Below are 21,206 nucleotides of genomic sequence, written 5' to 3' on the forward strand. Positions count from 1 at the left end.
ACTCATATTAAATTTCAGAAGGAGAAAGAATAGCATTTATTTTTCTGTCAACAGCTCTAGATAGCATATATTTCCTTGTGTGACTTGCCACTGGCTGCTTCAGCTCTGCTGACTACAGAACTAAGGAAGATAATTAATCATTATTTTTTGTCAATAGCAAACAACTACAAGCACGTTTTAAAAGCAGAGAAAAAACAGTCCATATGAGTTACAATTTATTAAATCATACAGAAGCCTGAAATGACTTGAGGAATCAACATACATGCCCTCTTTCTACAGTTGAAGAAAGTTAAGGGATTTCCCTAATATCATAACACTGCCTTGCAGCAGAGGCAAAGCCTGTAACATGGTAAACCATACTACAATTTTTCTTAGCTTCATACTATAATTTCTCTCCAGAGATGTGTTTTTTTTTATTATTATTTTTTATTTTTGGTCTTTTTCAAGGGCTGCACCCACAACATATGGAGGTTCCCAGGCTAGGAGTCTAATTGGAGCTGTAGCCGCCGGCCTGTGCCACAGCTACAGCAACGCAGTATCCGAGCCGCATCTTTGATCTGCACCACAGCTCATGGCAACGCTGGATCCTTAACCCACTGAGCGAGGCCAGGGATCGAACCTGCAACCTCATGGTTCCTAGTTGGATTCGTTAACCACTGAACCATGATGGGAACTCCCAGAGACGTGTTTTTAAAATACATACGTAAGAGATTAAAATTTTTAGTTAGCCTTAGAATTCTATTCAAGCAAAGAAAATTGGCTCACAATTTCTACATATATGTATTATTATTGAGCAGAATAATGGATTCAGACTGTGCTTTACTAAATAAGGACTCATTAAACAATGATTTCATTAGCATATTCAAAATCCCAATATAAACTTACACAAGAGGTAAGAAATAAACAGCTTCATTTCTAGAGAATTAGCTACCTTTTAGGTCAATGGAACATAATTTATCTAATCCTACTTTAGTGTCCTGACAAATTTAATTTATCTCTACTTACCAGTAAGAACAGGTCTATGAATTACTTCAGTAATTGCCCAAGAGGATAAAAAGGCCAATGTAGAATACATTTACATATATTAAGATATGAAATTTTTAGTGAAGGAAACTCAAAATCTGAGACAAAATATTCTCCATATTATATTTTTGAAATAAGGACAAACTATTTTAAATTAAAATCTAATTTAAAAGAAACATCTTAGCAAAGCTAACTTCTCACATTTAAGTCTAATTTACCATGAATTATAGAAAACTAAGATGATCAGTTAAGAAATATCTTATGTATCTTAAAGTTTTCCCAAAATTACATCTGTTTTTTTTTTAATGTTTTCTCAGTTCAGTATCACAAAATCAATTTGTAGTCATATGATACTAACCATAGTATGTGACAAATAAAAAGTGCCTTGAAGTTCCTGGATGAAAGGCTTTGTGTTAATGCAATGCATTATTAATTCCATAAATGCCAAAAAAATTAAAAGAGAAAGTCATTTCATGTGGAGAAAAGATTTTGAAGCTAATATGAATCATAAGGAATTCATAATACCAAGGGCACCTCAGTTTTATATTTTAAGACCAGTCAGCCTTATAATTAAGGCCCTTATATATATCTCTGTGGGTGGGACAATGAAATAAGTGACTTTGGGGGAGAGTAGTATGAGTATGAAGAAACGCCTCTATTGCCCTTAATTAATCACTCAATCTTCTTCCTGGGAACAGACTCAGAAGTACCTCTTTGCAGTGGGATGAAGACTAATTGGTAGATTCACTCTGATCAGTTCATCATATGTCTATTATAAAACTTAAAGACGCTGTCTATAATCCAGTTACAGGGTGTCAGCTTGTCTGGGAGTGTGCATATATTTCTTAATGTGATAGGAGTAATGTCAAGCTGTGGTTAGAAACCTCCTCAGCACCATCCAAAGAAGGTAAAGGAGGAATTTGGTGGCTTAAGCATAACTTATTCATGGATTCTATGCAATACAATATTCAGGATCTTGTAGTGAAAAACTACTTGACTGGAATATCAGAATATTTCATTTGAACCAGAGAAGCTGCGAATTGAAAACTGCACATTGAACATCTATTAATCAACTGAGCCTGTTTGTCCTTAACCAACATTGGCATTGAGGACCTGGCATCAACTAGGATATCCTGTGACAAACATCTGGTAGTAGCAGAAGAACTAAACTAAGAACAGTTCTTAGAAATGTACCTCATATTGTAGCTTGATTATTATAGCTCGTTGTAGGAGTTCATTGCTTCTAGGAGGAAAAAGTGGTAAGTTTAACATGCAATCCTGTTTGCTTTCCTAAACAGCCATTTATCAAGCTGAAAGTATTCTGAACAAAGTTCTCCAGTTTCATTTGTATGTGTGTATATACATATATATGAAAAACTTTTTTAATGCTGATATTCATGGGGCAAGTTGGTTATATTAAACTTGTTATCTTATATGCTCCCATTAAGTTTCAGAGAATATGATTAGAAAGAGAGTTATATAAAAATCCTTCTAATAACATACTGGTCTGACTGCACCAGACATGGTGTTTTGCTTAGACTCTGTAGGAGGATTTTCTTTGTAGTATTCAGTTTACTATGCCTACATTTAAACCAATGTTTTGGTATATGACAGATAATCTAAACCTGAGGATAGCAGATGCATGTACCCTGGAAAGTAAATGAAGAACTTTCTTAAAGGCAGTATTGGAAGGTAAGGTATTAAATAAATAAGAGTATGTATCAGTGATATCAAAGTATTAGTAGGGAACTTGTTATGTGTAAAGAACTGTACTAAGTTTAACATTTTATATGTCATTAAATTCTCGTGAAAAATCATATGACAGAGTTCCCTGGTGGCTCCACAGATCAAGGATCTCGTGTTGTCACTGCTGTGGCTTGAGTGGCTGCTGCAGTGTGGGTGTGATCCCTGGCCCCTGGCCCCAAAAACGTCTGTGTGTATAGCCAAAAAATATATATATATGTATATATATATATACATATATATACATATTTAAAAAATATGTATGTATGAGATAAACACTATCCTTCCTCCTTTTTACAGATAAGAAAACTGAGGCTTGCAGAAGTTGAAAACCCCAGCTAAATCAGTTTTACGAAGGAGAAAATCAGGATTTCAACCCAGATTTGAAACCCTGGATCTGAAATTGTCTTTTTCACTACAAAGCACTCCCTCAAACATAAGCAGTTTTCTAAGGGAGGTGTAACGGAAACCACTTCTTTCAGGATTGTATTTAGAACATGAAATGTAAACATAAAAGTTTATGTTTAATTACATCTCATACATTACCTTCAAGTGTTTTGAGAAAAAAATATTTATTTCAGTTTGTTTCATTTCAATTTTCCTACAGCAAAAAAAAAATAGGCTTTGATATGCATGAATTTCTAAAGGCTTATTTTATTTTAAACAAACCCTAAAACAACAAATATGCAAGTTGTATATTATGCAATTGTCAATAACTCTATTTGAAAGAGCATTTTCATGGAGACTTCCTTAGGAGTTTATCCTTTTCTGAATATTCACTAAGAATAGATTATTCACGTCTAATTCTGGCATAAATGTATATGGAGGGGATTTATAGGCTTAGCTGATTCTTTCATTTTTTACGGACCTGTTCATTATTATACTTCAAATTTTGCTACATGAAATTCCCATTCATATTGAAAATACACCCCTATTAAAAAGCTTTTGTTCAATAAGATTTTATTATAATCCTAGATGTGTGCAAAATTGAAAAGTAAATTACTATCTTACACTTTTAAATACTTTGGTCTTCAGTTTGGAAAGAACAGCTTTTGAAATATGACAGTTAATGATAATGCTGCACTTCCATTTACTGTCATAATTCATAACAAAACAGGGTAGAGATATTTCAAAAACAATAAACACACACCCATGAGACCTTAGACACTTTCCCCTGCATAGTTATATATGGCAGATTGATGGCTTTAACGGCCCTATTCCTTACCCCTTCCTGTAGACACTACATTTGCCATGTCACTTTGTAGTTCCTCTCACTAAGGAGGCACAATCTCTTTCCGCTATTCTTAAGTTTGGTATCACCTTGTTCCTTGCTTTGGTCACTGTAATAACAGCAAATGTGTTGCAAGCAGAGGCTTGAGAAAAGTACCTAATGTTACTGCTCAGGCTTGCCCAGAACATGCCCAGGGTGGCCTCCTTCATGAAAACAGACAATCTTAGGCTGGAGCTAATTTGCCCTAGTTAAGCTACCTGAGACATAAGTAGAATCTAATCATTCCCCCTGACCACACTTTCTCCCCTTAACACCTATACATGCATATATGTGTGCATGAACTCAGCCAAAATTAGCCAGAATCAACCCTGGTCAGCTGAACTCCACAAACTCACAAGCTAAATAAATGTTCACTGTTTGCTGCTAAGTTTTGGTGGCTGTTTATATCGCCACATTACTGAGGCAATGTCTATATATTATGTTTCCTATCATTATTTTTTCTTTCTAAGGTTATACGTGGGGATCTGCAATTAAGGATTAAATTCTTCTTAATACACTTTGTATTTCTTAATTAGGAAATAGCCCGTGAGCATATTTCTACATTTAGGTTCAAGTAAATTAGCATTTATTTAGCATCTACTATGTTTCTGGTGCTGTGCTAAGAACTCCAAATTAAATAAATAGTTCAAAAGATACGTCTGGAACTGTTTGAGCAACAAAATAGGCAAAGTAGGAATCGAATATAATTGAAAGCATTATAAGATTAATATCCCTGAGTCCATACTAATATAAATGATATAAATGAGTCCATACCAATATAATAATTAAACAGATAAACAAGGGGGAATAGATAAATGTCCTGTGTGGAATAATTCCAAATTGTTTAAGTAGATACTTCACCATTAAGGAGGCAAAGCATAAATACACAACTCGCAAGTGAGGGCTGCACTAATGACTTCCTTCCAAAAGACGACTGTACGGAAGCAGGGAAAAAATGTAACTTTACCATGCAGAAACCTGACAAATGCCAGGTGTTCAAGGCTAACAACAGCAGTTGTTCTATCATGTTGATAGTATGAACCTTTGGATATGACCTGATGAGAATTGCATTTTTGCCTCCATGGTTTTTTTTCTCCCCTAAACATAATAACTTCAATCCAATATTATCATAAGAAAAACATAAAACAAATCCCAATAAAGAAATATTCTACTAAATATCTAAATAGTACTCCTCCAAACTATCAAGATCAATTTTTTAAAAGGGAGAAGTGTGAGTATTCGAGCAACTGCCATAGTCAGGAAGACCTTAAAGAATGACTAAATGTAGGGTAGGTAAAAACTAAGTTCTGAATAAAATATGAACTTTAATAATCATGTAATTATTATTGGTTCATTAATTGTGCCAACTGTACCATACTGTTTAAGATGTTACTAATGGAAACTGGGTATAAAGTGTATAGGAACTCTGCGCTACTTTCATAACTTTTACATAAATCCAAAAGTATTCTGAAATTAAACTTTTATTCAAAAATGTAGTATCCAAGAAAATATTTAACAATAAAATATGCATTTTTAAAAAATTGTCATTCACTGCCCTACCGCACAGGTTGAAGGTTTTGATTGGTTATACACAACTTTTTTATGTATGTATTATTGATTTGTTTATCTTTCATTACCTAGTAAGTTCTTTTTGACTGTTTCTTTGTTTTGTTTTGTTTTGTTTTGTTTTTGGAGGGGGCATCCGGACTTCATAGTTAGGTTCTATCACAATTTTAGGCATCATTTTTTCTTTTAACCTGAAAAATGATTATTTCTTAAACAGTGCTTTAGAGACATGAATTTTAACAGATTGCAAATTTAATAAGTCAGTAATAAACACACAGTGTCTCATTTTGAAAGATAAATTTTGTAGGTTAAAATAATTTTAATTCTAAAATGAATTTAGATGATCAGATTGTACACTATTTCAACATAATTTTGAAATTAAAATGCAAACCGCATAATCAATTAGTTTTCATTATCCTTGTCTGAAAGTATTATTACTATCACTTCTTGTCACCATCTTTCTGGAGAAGATTAATGATAGGATCACAGAGATACCAGCTGTTTAAATATTTTTTTTTTTTTATTTACAATGCTGGCTTAATAAGTAACCAATCTGCTTAGCAACTATAACCTTTTTTTTTGGCTGAAAAGCCTTCATGGAGATCCCCTGCATATAGGGAACATTATTATTTTTTAATACTAGGCCATTAGCCTTAATAATTTAATGGTATGAGACAAATGTTCAGTGCAGTGACAAAAATAACCACTAGCTCTTATGTTTGGTGGCTTTAAAAAAAAAGAAGGATTTCCAAAGAGCTTTGGTAAATAGGCCTAAAAGATAAAGGAAGCAGGTGTAGAAGACATTTAATAAAACATGCCTCTCATTTTTATTCCTTTTCTGTTTGGTTTCTTGGGAATCTCTGTTTGACAGTGAACTGCAGTGTATTTGCTTCAGGCAGATGCTTTTATTCTCTTCGTCTACTGATGTGGCAACCAAGAGAAGGATGGTGGAAAGAATGGTTGACACCTAATATTAAGTTTTAAAGAGCAAAATGGACTTTCTGCAGATAGAATTATAGGGTAAAATAATTTAAGCTGTTGGTTTAATGTTTATTAACCAAAGTTGAGCATGAAATTGAAGCATAGATTATAGATTCCAATTAAAGGTTAGAATGCAATCGCATTGTTTGGGGTTTTTTTTTTGTAACTAAGAATATAAAATCAATATAAAATCACTGAGTGTTTCTTTTGTGTCCAGTGTGAAGGTTATATTGAGGATAAATGGAGAAATGTTAAGTGACTAAGTCATAAAGATTAGAGATTTGTTCCTCCTCCCTTAAGGGCCTGGCTACTCCAATTCCTGTATGGAGACCAACTCCAGCACACTGTGGCACTGGGTTGTTTTTTGGCATGCCCTTACAACCACACTTTCTAGTTTTAATAAATATTTTTGGTTAACTATTTCAGAATTAGTAGTATGAATCTACTTTTGCTTTGTATAATGATCCACACACCAACAACCATGTCTCCACAGGAAAGACAAATAATGGACTTATTAAGAGATACATAAACACAGTGTTTCATGAATTCCATCTAAAAGTAGCAGCAGCCAGAGTTCCCATCGTGGCTCAGTGGTTAACGAATCTGACTAGGAACCATGAGGCTGCGGGTTCTATCCCTGGCCTTGCTCAGTGGGTTAAGGATCCAGCGTTGCCATGAGCTGTGGTGTAGTTTGTTGTGGCTCTGGCATAGGCCGGCAGCTACAGCTCTGATTTGACCCCTAGCCTGGGAACCTCCACATGCTGTGGGTGCAGCCCCAGAAAAGACAAAAAATAAATAAAAATAGCAACAGCCATATTTCTTAGAAGTCAGGACCACAATATCTACTTTTTGTACTTTGACTCATTATCTAATTCCTTCATTAATGAGATTAGCAGAAAGTTTAAAATGGTTTGTATGTACATTCTTAGTATTTATGATACATGCATTACATGTAGTATTTTAAAAATATATGGAGTACTCAACTAATCAATTCCAGCGCCAAAACACGAATATCACAGTATTTTGGAAAGAAGAGTCTTAAATTTTTTTTTTCTTTTCCAATCAAAGAGAAAAAGAGGTTCAAGAATACAAGGGTGAAAATTTAAGAGGTAGAAAAATACTCTTGATGTCCCTTGTTTTCTTTCTAGACTTTGTTTCCAGGTTCGTTAAACCCTATGGGGAACATTGTGTCAAAAGGGCCTTTTAATCCTGAGAAATCTTTCCACCAAAAAACCTAAGCTTCTAATTCTAAGGTTGTCTGATGATATTTACTCAGTCATGGGGAGTTTACAAAGTATATGAGTAGTGTGATGGAAGAGCACATAGCAACTCCAAGCCTTTTCAGGCATTCAAATATTTAGTTCAGATGCTTCAGATTTACAAATGAAGGATTTAAGAATATTTTTCTTTTTCAGAATTCTTTCATGCAGGGGGCAGGGTGAAAAAGGATATCTCAGTTCAGCCTCTGATTTGCCTATTATTTTAGTAAATGTCATACGTTGTCTCTAACCTTAAAATGCTTTGTCTGGAAACATCTTTTGTATATTATTAGTCGACAGTTTTCAATGGAAAGAACTTTGTGCACATGGTGGTTAGGTTTTCAGGAGAGCCCATAGAAGCAAAGTAAGGGTTGATGAAGAGTTGGAAAGGAGAGGCACTAAGGAAAAGAGTTAAAAAGCACATGTGGATTAGGTTATGCTGAGCCAAAATGAAATCCAGGCTATACCTAAGAATCTAGTCAGTTCTTTATACTCTTTCCATCCAAACTCTCAGAGACCCCAAACTCTGACAAAAATTTCATGGAGTAAAGAACACTGTAAAGCCGATTTGATGACCGACCCCCCCCACCACCACCCCCGCCAGAAGCTCAGTGGTAAAGAGCCCTTGTTCTAACTAAGGTATCAGATAAGGCAGGGAAATGGATGAAGAATGGTGGATACTGAAGGAGACTAGAGTTTTCCTGTCTCCAGGTTCTTCCTTCACACCTTAAAGCAATCTCTATGATGAAACAGTGAACAGAGGGCAAAAAGTGGCAGTAACGGAAGTTTTAAAGCAATCTAAATTAGAGTTTGCCTTTCTCATGGCACCCTCCCCCTTTTTTTTTCTCCACCTCACAGATCTTCCTCTCCTTTCTCCTCTACCTCTTTATTACAGATGAAAGACACAATAGCAGCAAGGGCAGAAAAAGGGGGAGCAGAGCCAGTGGGAGTCCTCTGGTAAAAAAGTGAGAAAGATTACCTTGGCCAGACATTATGCTTTCTTAGTGATCCTGGCTCCCCTTTCTCCACATATTCTACCATTCCTGTGTTTGCTTTCTCTCCATTTCCCTACTGTGCAAAGAAACTACTAAGAACTAGTGATGGCTCTTTGGAAAGCACCGGTAGTGGTGAAGAAAAGAAAATTATTTCCTTTTTTTTCCTTCTTTCTTCTCATTCCTTAAAAATTCCTTTAAGGATAGGACAATCCCACCTGGCTTTGAAGAAGGTAGCAGAATCTCTAGAAGGAATGACTGTTCAAATGTAAGAGAAATATCCCAGTCATTGTATATGAATACAAAACTACCCATATTTTGTTACATTGTGCTTTCATTTAATCAGTAATGGAAACAATAAAAAATAAGTTTACCAAAATCTTTTTAATGATTCCTTTTGTTGTGAATCCCATCCATATGTATAATAACCAGGACAAATATATTTATATGCTAAATTACATTTTGCATTTGAAGCAAGTAGTAATTCTACATTGGCTAGACCTCCTTTAACATATCCAAGGTCAGTTATATCCTTGAGGAAAATCCTTTTCAAAAACATACAATGATATACACTCTTGAAATTAACTTTGCCAACTGTTTTTATTCCTTCCTCTATTTTCTGTTAATCCTACAAATAATCAAAAAGATAAAAATTATCGTCATTGTCCAAGTAGAGATGTCTGGGGTGTGAATTGAAGTTTGGCAGTTGCCATCAGCGTCTGCACAGAGTAAAACATGAGCCACTGCAGCTGCCAACCCACAGCACCCCCTGAACAGAGCCTGGGGTGGAGACCAGGAATGAGGTACCCTGTGCTCTGGAAAACTGAAAGAACAGGTGTTCAGATAAACATTTTTAAGATTCTATGGATCCAATTCTTCCTCATAGCTAGAAAAATACTAAAATCCTTCAATGATGACTGATGTCCGTGACTAGTAGTAACATTCACAAGACCAGCAGCAAGCTTCTGTAATATGTATGCATGGCCGCATGAACCTCCCCCTTCACCTTTAAGACTTATATCCTGATAGTCCTCCCTGTGCTCTTTGGGGAAGTATTTCAGAGCTCCTGGGCTGTAGTTAAATGGACAAAACTAAAGATGTGATGATCATCTGTGAGAATAGCCACTCCCAAGAGTGGACCAACGAGTCCTGATGGAATTCAGGAAGGAAACAAAAAGACTGGCTCACAACTGGGGTGCATATCAAAGGAGAGATTCCAGGAAGCCCAGACCTTTACATCTTCCCATAGAAACTGGTTTTCTGTAAATCTTTTTGTTCCTACTACCTTCCCTTTGTTGCAAAACCTCATATATCTTAGCCTTCCCCTACCTCCTTGGAGCCTTTTCTCAGGGCAACCTGAGATGCTGTCTCCTGAGCTTAAGTCCTAACCTCACCCCAAATAAAATTTAACTCTCAACTTTCACATTGTGCACTTTTTTTTAAGTCGAAAGGGAACTGAATCTGAATCTTACTGAATTCTGCATGGGATTATGCATTTTACAGTATTTTGCTCAATGAGATCCAAAGTAATTAAGAAGAAACCTAGTTGTTTAAGCAGTTAACAATCTGCAAACTTGAAAGCAATTGATCATTTGTTTTTCTTCATCTCAGAATACTAAGGTATTGCTTTTTAAAAAATATTTTTAGGTATTTTTGATTTCTAAGATAATAATGAAAGAATTTATGTGCCAAGAACTTTCAAAAATTAGAATGGATATAGAAATATGATTCTTTTGATTTGATACCAACTATAAAGATAACAATTTAAACTTATACTTTACCAATTTGAAAACTAAGGCCCAAATAGTTTAAATAACTTGCCTAAGGTCACCAGCAAGTTAAAGCCACTAAATATAGATTGAAAAATACCCTTTCACTCAAATTAAGTTTCCAGTTCATAACCCTGAAATGAGGAACAAGTTTATAACCCAAAATGCACAAGACGGCTCATACAAAAATAACAAAATAGAGCTTAGTTTTGCTATGAACTTATTACCAAACACAAGTTCTTGTGCTCAACGCATAGTTAGCCAAAATGTCAAAGTTCAAAGCACAAAAAGGCTTACCGCAGGGTCAAGCAAGGAGAACAGAAACCATTATGCCCCAAACACCCCAACTTCCTGCTGGTCTTCAGGGAAGAGTTTTTCAAGGCAAAACTTGGGGGAAGGGCTGCAGGTTGTATGACTTTCTTCTGATTAGTTGGAGGTGAGGTAAGAGAGTAGCATTCCAGGAATCCTATGCTCAGCCTGAAGTTAACATCCTCCATCCTCCACCTGAGCAGGAGGCTTTAGTTCTGGCAGAAGAGCTCAGAGATACTGTTGTGCATATTCCTTGAGTAGGAAGGAGAACCATGTCCCAAAGTGGTATTACTGTTTCTTGACTGCTCCTCCTTTGTGTCTGCATTCCCACTCTTCCCTGATAACCAAGAGTATGAAGTCTGCCCTTTGGAACTCAGGGAAGGTCAAGGAGGCTGAATGAAGCCTATTTCCTAGAAACAAGGAACAAAAAAAGGCAATGGATTTTTAATCAGGGGGGCCCCAAAGAGTCCTGCTCAGTTTCAGTCCTAGGCTAGTCTTTCCTTCTGTTGGAGGAATAGGTCTCCTATGAAAATAAATAATATAAATGAAATTTAAATGAAATCTTCCAAGCATCTCATTTTTGAAAGAGAGACTTTTCATTATCTGAAAGATGAACAAATCATGAACCACACAGCCGCTAGGTAAAGGCTGTTGCCCTCGTTCTAAAAAAATATTTTGCCGTTCCCATAATCATGCCATGGATACTCCAACTCTATAGAATCTACTCCCTTTTACAGTAAAAATATCAAAACTATGCCAGCAAAAATGCCTAGTAGTTGTAGTATTAATTTTTCGCCATGTACATACAAGTGGCTACTTAATTTATGCCTAGTTATTATAAGGTACTGAATGGTACATTTAAAACATAAGCTTACAGCTAATCAGAAGCTAATTAAAAACTTTACACTATAATTTTCTGTGCTTGCTTTCATCTGTAGTTTTACAGGAGTAATTATGTGATTTTTACAGTATAATCTATTTGATTTTTACAGTGTAATCTATTTAATTTTTATGATAAATTATTCTTTAAATCATCGCCGGAGAACAAAAATCAGTTCTCTAGAATCCAAAGTGTTCAGCAGAGGCTCTAAAAGCACAATCTTCCTCTAAGGGAGGCTCCTCCTCTGACAACTTGAGAGGGTCCACAGTGGAAAGGAGAAAATTCTGGCTTCCCTGCTCTCCTCAATCCTACCTAGATATTATACACCAAAAAAAAAAAAAAAAAAAAAAAAAAAAAAAAAAGGCAAAGCAAATAGAGCCATTCTGCAACCAAACATATAGCACAGCCTGAACCCAGAGGGAACACAATTTTTTTCATAGAGATTAACACTGACACTGAAAGAAATATAGAAGCACAGAATAAGACTACAAAGGTTCTTAATTTTAGCCCTGATTCCTCTATTTATGGTTAAAATAACTTGACCCATTCTCCCTATCTCTAGAATGAGACTCCAAATACCTCAACATGCTGCCACCCACATGCTAGCAGCAGTATAATGAAATTAAGATTAAAGACCATGTGAAAACGCCTAGAGTTTAAGTTCTAGTTCCACCGCTTACTTCACGGTACTTGACACAATGGCAGATTCAGAGCAGGTGCTCAGTTTTGATCCATTCAGCCTAAGTGAATGAAGTCAGAGTCCCGGGTTAGAAAGTAAGTTACTTTTTCCTCTTCTTTACCTATTATAGTCAGTATATCAACAAAACATTTGTTTCTTTGAAATATATATAGTGTTTTAAACATGATTTCATTGTTTTGGTCCCATTTCAGTCTGGCTAAGATGTCACATCAAGATTCCTATAGAGTCATTCTCACTTCCTTGGCTAATCTTGTCCTTTTCCAGAGAAACTTGCCTTTTTCTGTCACCTTTAGATATATCCAAATGTTCTCAATGTGTTTATACGCTTAAAAAAATCCCAAATTATAATGCCTCTCATTTAAGATATTCCCTAAACCAGCCTTACAACAATTTAATATTATTTATCCATAACTTTAAAATCAAGCAAGTGAATTCTTCAGTACAATATCATAAAAATTCTCATTCCTATATTCACATGCTTTTGCTTGAAATGCCCTGAGCATAATAAAAAGAACATGATTTTTGGTTTCAAAAAAGTGTTAATACGAAGTCTGATATTTGATAGATGTATGATTTAGGACAGCATGGTGCCTTGTAAAATGGGAATAAGTACTCAATAGGCTTTTGTGAGGATGAAATGAGATAAAAATAAATGACGATACCTACAATTTACTGAGAACATACTATGGCTCAGTCCCCATCCTATACCTTTTGCATGTATTTATGCATTTGATATTTACAATAATCTTATGAGGTAGATAACGATTTCTCATACTTAGGGAAATTGTGGCATGGAAAGCTAAAACAATTTTCTAGTAAAGAGCGTGCAGTTCTTGAGCTGGCACACTTCTTCAAAAAAATGTGGATCTAGAGTAGTATACCTATGAACAAAAAAGTACATGAATAATCTGAAATTTTAATAAAAATGCATGTCTTTAAAAATACTATTTGTACTTTCTCCAATCGATTCAAAAAGGGTAGCTTATTTGACTCAAGATAAAATAGTTGTTATGAACCAAAGTTGTTGTATATATAATTAGACCCTTACAAGCTCTACTTTCCCTTTATGAAAAGTGCATGATCTCTTAACTATGGGATCATGGTTTATTAAGTGTTGATTACTTTAGACGTTAATACTAAGGGACTTTTTTCCTTTATATTATTGAATTTGAATGACATTAACTTAATAGAATAAAATAACATGTGTGTATAATTTTCTAGTCAAATGTGTGAAAATACTGTGTTACCAACTAAGGTAATTTGGCTAATACTGAACTAATACAAATCTTAGTCATTAGAAAAACAAGCATAGTCCTGGCAAAGAATTAAAATTAGTATAGAACTTAAGAAAACGTGATTGTATTTGCTGTTTGTTTTTTTTTTTCCATGAAAGATGTTTTTTAAAAAATGCCCAGCAAATGTGATTATCACTCACACTTAAAAAAAATTATTCGATATTGAAATCCTAGGATAATTAATTCAGCCTAATGTTATTAAATGGTTTAACTGTTTGTCCTCCCCTAAGAATCTGTACACAAATGAGACTCCACAGACAATGCTAACATTTACTTGTTGCAATATATTTCCCATAGGCACTGAAAAAAAGTACGTTATATATTTTTATCAAAGAGTCAGGAGGGAGTGGATTTGGTAAAGAAGAAAGGATATTAAAGAACTGAGGATACTATAATATAATGTTTGTAATAAATTATTGCCATAAAGTTGTTGCTCCAAAGACTTTTTGATTCACAAAATTTCCATTTCATCTAGCTTTTGTAAAAATGCACTAGTGGCCAGTTGTTGCTATGATAATGGTAGGAACTTAACATTAGAAGATTACAGTAAAACTGTATGATTTACCTATATCCTATGTTGTAAAGTGGGATAGCTACCATATTTTCAAACAAAACTAGTACAACTATTAGTTATGAGTCTAATAATTTCTGAAAAGTATGTTCAGTTGTTGAACTATGTCATCCCCTACAGTCATGACCACACTCACTCTTTCTGTCCACTAGTGCTTTCTCCTACTCGAACACTTTGTATCCCACTGATCTTTAGGAAGTGGCTAGAGACAAAACAAATTCATCTGGCACAATTTCATAATTATTAGTGGCTAAAACATTGGTTGTTTGAAAAGCTGTTCTATCTTATTATTGTTCAATATTCTGCTCCATAATACACTAAAGAAATCCAATACTGTACTACGATGATACCATCCAGTATCTTATACACATCAAATGATTGCTACAGTCCCCCCAAAGGGAAGAATGGTACTATTTTCTCCATTTATCACTTGTGGTCTAGAAGAGAACATATTTTACCCAAGGCTATAAAATATTTCAGAGACAATGCAAAAATTTAGAAGCATGAATTCCTTAATCGGTGTCTATAAAGTGCACTGACTCAAGTAAAAAGAGGAAAGTCAACAAATTTTCTTCCAGAGAGTATTACCAGTACCCCTGGAAAAATCAGGGAAATACTAGTTGTTTTAAAGTATTGTCACTTTATGGAGTTCCCGTCGTGGCTCAGTGGTTAAGGAATCCGACTAGGAACCATGAGGTTGCGGGTTCGGCCCCTGCCCTTGCTCAGTGGGTTAACGATCCGGCGTTGCCGTGAGCTGTGGTGCAGGTCGAAGACGCGGCTCGGATCCCGCGTTGCTGTGGCTCTGGCGTAGGCTGGCGGCTACAGCTCCGATTCGACCCCTAGCCTGGGAATCTCCATGTGCCGCGGAGCGGCCCAAGAAAAATGGCAAAAAGACAAAAAATAAAATAAAATAAAATAAAATAAAATAAAATAAAATAAATAAAATAAAATAAAATAAAATAAAATAAAATAAAATAAAAAGTATTGTCACTTCAGGAGTTCCCATTGTGGCTCAGCAGTAAGGCACCTGACTAGTATCCCTGAGGCTGCGGGTTTTGATCCTTGGCCCCACTCAGTGAGTTAAGGATCTTGCATTGCAGTGAGCTGCAATGAAGGTCACAGACATGGCTTGGATCCCGCATTGCTGTGGCTATGGCCTAGGTTGCTACAGCTCTGATTTGACCCCTAGCCTGGGAACTTCCATATGCCACGGGTGTGGCTCTAAAAAGACACACACAAAAAAGTGCTGTTATCTTGGAGAGACCAAAATTGTTCAAAACTGAGGCCCTAGAAGTGGAGTAAAGTGTTCTTAATCTCATGAAGGTTTTGACTCAAGAATGAACTAATATCTCCCAGGAAGTTTTTCAACTAGAGCACTTCTTTGGAGTGCTAGTTGTCCTGGATTGTGCAAGGCTGTGAACCTAGGATTTCAATGGATGACAAGTTTTTAGTCCACTTTTTGGGGTGGCACTTTTCTATCAGAAACCATCTCCTTGATCCTGCATTGGGATAGAAGAGGCTGAGGAAACTAATAAATAATATTAAAAGTGATCTATTTGTTTTGCTATTTTAAAAATAGTAAGATGTGGAGTTCCCATTGTGGCTCAGCAAAACGAATCTGATTAGTATCCATGAGGATGCAGGTTTAATCCCTGGCCTTGCTCAGTGGGTTAAGGATCCCATGTTGCTGTGAGCTGTGGTGTAGGTTGCAGATGTTGCTTGAATCTGATGTTGCTGTGGCTATGGCATAGGCTGGCGGCCATAGCTCTGATTAGACCCCTAGCCTGGGAACCTCCATATACAGGGGGTGCAGCCAAAAAATAAAAGACAAAAAAAAATAGTAAGATGTAATTCTTCATGATACCAATTTTAGTAGCCTCTTATGATAAAAGTTGATTATAAATAGAATATGTTCATTGAGATCTAATATTTTCCATGTTATACCCAAAGACTTAACTAATTTTTATGGACCTCAAAAGAAACATGGCATAGATATTATTCCTTTTTTTTTTTCCTATCAATTCTGCAATTTGTTCACTCTTATAGGTTCTCCTCTTACAGTTCATTCAATCAGCTAGAAAGTAATGGTGATTAGTAACTGTGTGACCATAACCATTTGTTCATTCTCTCTGAAGCTATTTCTTCCTCTCTGAAATAAAGCTAACAACCTTTACCTCCCTTAATATTGTTACTATTAAGGAAGACAGTATAAGTAAAACACCTGACATCTAAAAATGTGTTTTAAATAGAGTCTGAGGAGTATAAACAAATGTTTACTAAATCATTTGCTCACAGGTTGCCAATCCTGAAAAAATCACTCCAGATTAAAGCTACTCCTAATTCATCATTCATTTTCCAGTTTAAAATACAACCGAATTGTGTACAAAACTCCATACTTCCACAAAGATGATAAATCTCTGTCCTTTCACCTTCCTCTCTTCCACACAGACACCTTCCACAACTCCACCAAAATATATTGCTCCCATATTTATGTTCCCATAGCATTATCTCTATCACAGTCCTCAATCTAGTGCATTACGGCTCGTTGTGAACATGTCTGTAATTTCAGTTGTACTGTGCATACATCCAGAGAAAGAACTTGGTACCTGCTGGAACATGTTGGGCTCTTGCTAAATGACTGCCGAACTGAATGGCCCAGGAGTGGTGTTATGAAATATATGCTGTATGAGCTATGGAAGACAGGTTTGCAACAAAAATTACTCTTCGATGGGACACAATTTCCAAAATTCAAATATACAATTCCAAATACTCTCATCCACCAAATCAGTTCATTCGGCTCCCAGACAGTTCAGTGGATTTTGGCTGATGTTTAGATGCAACATTTCTTCAAACAGAATTGAATTCTCTCATAGTGGACAACAGTGTGTAGAATCTGTCCTTGAATCTCACTATATTAAAATAGTCTTCTCAAAATTTTACAATATAGAATTCTGAGGATGTAAAAATGACATTACATATCTAGGCACTGAACACTTTTGGAACATTTTTTTAAAACAAAAGCATAAGTTTTGTTTAAGCTGCCGCAAGTGTTCTATACATGGCAAATTGGAAAGAAGAAAGCTCCCTCCTTCTGGAGCAAAAAGAAAAGGCAGACTTCTCATTTCCCATGTTTGAGTCTGAGTATCTTCATCCCTTGTAACCACTTTCTAGGCTGTGTGCTTTTCACTACTTGTAGAATGAAGGAATCCAGGGACTCTTAGTAACCACAACGCTGAATCAATTCCTATTCAGTTCCTCCCCAAGTACAATTGAGATGTCTGATATTTTAGAGAGGCCACCACAGAGATGTGTGAACGGTCCCTTCCTCGTGGCTCTCTAAGCTCTCTCATTCTTTATTATATTGGCTTTTTATATATTGGCTTTTTATTTTTATATTATATATATTTGTCCTTTCAGAGGTAAAGACTTTTTTGAGAAATCAGAAAAGCAAGGGAAACTCTCCTCAGAAGAATGTAAGTGAGCAGATACTGCAGCCTGTCTATGGAATCCACATCAAGAATCCCTCTACTTACGTTAAGTCACCAAAACAACATGTATGTATCACATCGGTTTAGGTGTCCACAAGCATGATTTCAATTGACTCACATGTCAATGAATTGTTCTAACCTGTTATTGTTGAGAAGCAATATACAAAATGATCACTTGAAGAATAAATATATATACATGTAGCTTCATATATATATGAAGAAGAAAGGAAGAGAGAAAGGAAAACATTCAACAGTAGCTCTATGATATTAGGTAAGTCAATGGTCTATGGTAAAATTGGAACACATATTTTAGGGAATTCTTTAAAGTATTTAGAAATTTCTAAGCTTTCTCACTTTAAAATATGAAGTAATATTTGTGATTCTTCAAAAATCCCCCAAAGGTTTTTGAATCTGTGCTTATCCATATAAGCCCCATCCGTTTCCCATATACATAATCCAGATGGCTACAACAGTAAACCTATAGCTGTGCCAGGCATACAGTAGGCTTACAACAAATACTCATTTTGGGAGATGAAATCAAATTCTACCTTCACTATGTGACCTTCTTCACATTGTGAGCTATGTGATAATACACTTACTTGCATGTCATCATTATTTACTCATTATCTAGGGAAATTGGATTTTTCATAACTACCTGTGTATTCTGACCACAACATACCGTTAAATCTCAGGTTAGTGGCAGCTACTTCGATTGGAAAAATAAGACTGCTTTGAGACTACTCATCATTTTTAGTATCCTGAATTTTAAAAAAATCCCTGTAGGAAATTTTATCACCATCTACCTTAAGGCCTAACAAAATTTGGCACTTTATATTAATTTTCCTTCTTTATCTCAGGCCTTTCTCTGTCAAAATGACCTTTAAAACATCGTCAAGGAGTTCCCGTCGAGGCGCAGTGGTTAACGAATCCGACTAGGAACCATGAGGTTGCAGGTTCGGTCCCTGCCCTTGCTCAGTGGGTTAACGATCCGGCGTTGCCGTGAGCTGTGGTGTAGGTTGCAGACGCGGCTCGGATCCTGCGTTGCTGTGCCTCTGGCGTAGGCCGGTGGCTACAGCTCCGATTCGACCCCTAGCCTGGGAACCTCCATATGCCGCGAGAGCGGCCCAAGAAATAGCAACAACAAGAACAAGAACAACTAAAGACAAAAAGACAAAAAAAAAAAAAAAAAAAAAAAACATCGTCAAGTTGTTGCATTCCTGGTGACATGGTTTGGGGTATCACTTTTACTATTTCTCAAAGCAAATGTAATGCAGCTCTCTTGACTTACTATCTCATTTTCCCATTAGTGCTCTAGAACCATTAGTGTTTCCCTGATGCCTGCTTATTTGTTTTCCTTTTTATTAGTTATGTCTTTATCATCCAAACTTAACTGTGTGACACATCTTTCTCAAATGTAGAGATGAAAAATAGTGGCACCAATCTGAATGTGATTCAGAAATCAAACTGCCTACTGAACTTAAACACTTTCCAGACCTCTTCCCTAAATTAAATCTCTTTGGCCTGGTCACAGCCTTTAAGGAAGGAAATTATAATTCAAAATTTAATACCATACTTTCCTTTACATTTTTGAAAAAAAGAAGAATAAATTAACTATTTTGTATATGTAAGAATTATATTTAATTTTTTATCTTACAGCATCTTCTTTTAGGGGGCTGTAAAAATCAGAGGTCCTGCAGATGAACTGGAATTTGGGGGGAAAGGGAAATGATAATAATATAAGGTAGAATAGATCAACTATTCAAGGAAACACAGAAATGGAAATTGATAGGGAATTTTATTTGGAAGAAGGCAAGAAAATGGTAGAGATGAACAATCAGGTAGATGATGACAATACATAAGAAAGGAAAGGAAATGTTTTTAAGATTTGATGTAAAAAAAATTCAACCTAGGAAAAATTCCATTTGTAACAAGTTGCACTTTTCTTATGGAGTGAATATTTAGAAGACTCAGGAGACTAATGATACAATTGAATACCCAAAATATCAAACGCTAGATTTTGTTCTAAATGTCCAATTTTATAACACTGCACTCCTCATTTGTATTTTGCTCATAGATTTCTGATGTTAAAATCATAAAAAAAGAAATCATCTAACTTCTGAGGGAGGTGAACCTTAATGCATCAAATTAACTTAGCAACAAAACCAGACCAAACCAACCAAACAACCAAAACCCCACACATCAGAAGAAAAAAAACATTCAATTCTCAACCATCACAATCCATAGTTTTAGAAAACGTTACTCTATGAAGTGAATTTTGAACTACCATTAATTTTTTTTTAATCTCATGATAGTGCAGACTGATTCAAAGAAATATATCTGCTTGACTGCAGAATCAAGGAGAAATGGTGTCATACTCAAACTCTCAGCTGTTTCTTAGTGGAGAATTAACTTCAAAGCTTTTTAAGCATTTGAATTCTTACTCTAAAGCTAGTCAATGCACAGAGTGCCCCATGTGAGAAACAGAAATCTACTTTTTTAAATGGACAGCTGATGAAGATAGCATTTTAATATTCTTAAAACCAAAAGAGTCATCTCTTCAACTGCTTTATTCTCTGTTGAACCTATAAAAACCAAGAGACATTTTCAGAACACCCAAGGTTTGTAATAAAGCTTAGACTTGATGAATTTAAAGACCTTTATAAGAAAGAATGAGCACAGCCATACATTACAGAAATGAAAAGGAAACACAAGTTCTTCACTCAGCGTGAGTCAGCAGCAATACACCACATCATCGTATCCCTAAAATTAATCACCAAAAGTACAATTCCTTTTTTTTTTCTGGTACTTTTAACCAGAATATTACATCCTCAAGTTATAGCAAAGATAATAATAATCATTCCTAGGGGGAAAAAGCAGGGGAAGGGAGAGTAATGCCTCCATTCCCAGAGACACAAAAATAGCTCATCATCAATCATTCAAAGAATATTGACAAAAAGAGAGAACAAATTTTGTTCTGTATGTCCTAGGAGAATATACAATAAAAAGCCATGAATGCTTCACACTAATCAAAGGTCCTGTAGTTCTTCACACTTAGCAAAGGTCTTGCTACTACAAAAAAAAAAAAAGCACACACAAAACTCTACAAATGGAAAAAAAGAAGTAACATTTATAGACAATACACTGTGTTAAGTGCTTTACATATGTTACCTTATTTAACTTTCCTAGTCATCATGAGGAGAGTATAATTATCTCCCAATTTACTGATTTAAAACAAACAAACAAAAACACCCACAAAACCTGAGATTAAAGTTTGTTCAAGGTCATAGAGTCAGCAAGTGGTCAAGCTAGGATTTGAGCCCAGGTCTGAATGTTTAATAAAACTCTATTATCTTCCCAGGA

The 21,206-nt window shown here is 35.5% G+C and overlaps 1 protein-coding gene and 1 long non-coding RNA gene across 7 annotated transcripts in view; both read right to left on the reverse strand.

Moving 5' to 3' along the window:
* ALCAM (activated leukocyte cell adhesion molecule) overlaps positions 1-21,206 on the reverse strand; it is a 204,304-nt gene that overhangs the window by 145,608 nt on the left and 37,490 nt on the right. The gene's annotated exons all lie outside the window — the stretch shown is intronic.
* LOC146397759 (uncharacterized) overlaps positions 7,985-21,206 on the reverse strand; it is a 47,084-nt gene continuing 33,862 nt past the window's right edge. The window contains exon 2 of the long non-coding RNA XR_014824919.1: positions 7,985-11,322. This is a non-coding gene — a long non-coding RNA (uncharacterized LOC146397759). The remainder of the gene's footprint in view (positions 11,323-21,206) is intronic.

The sequence above is a fragment of the Sus scrofa genome, chromosome 13 (genome assembly GCF_054392235.1).
Source record: "Sus scrofa isolate SSC_HxYL_T2T_F1_AM1 chromosome 13, Sscrofa_HxYL_maternal_Yorkshire_Landrace_v2.0, whole genome shotgun sequence".
In the NCBI taxonomy this organism is placed as follows: Eukaryota; Metazoa; Chordata; class Mammalia; order Artiodactyla; family Suidae; genus Sus; species Sus scrofa.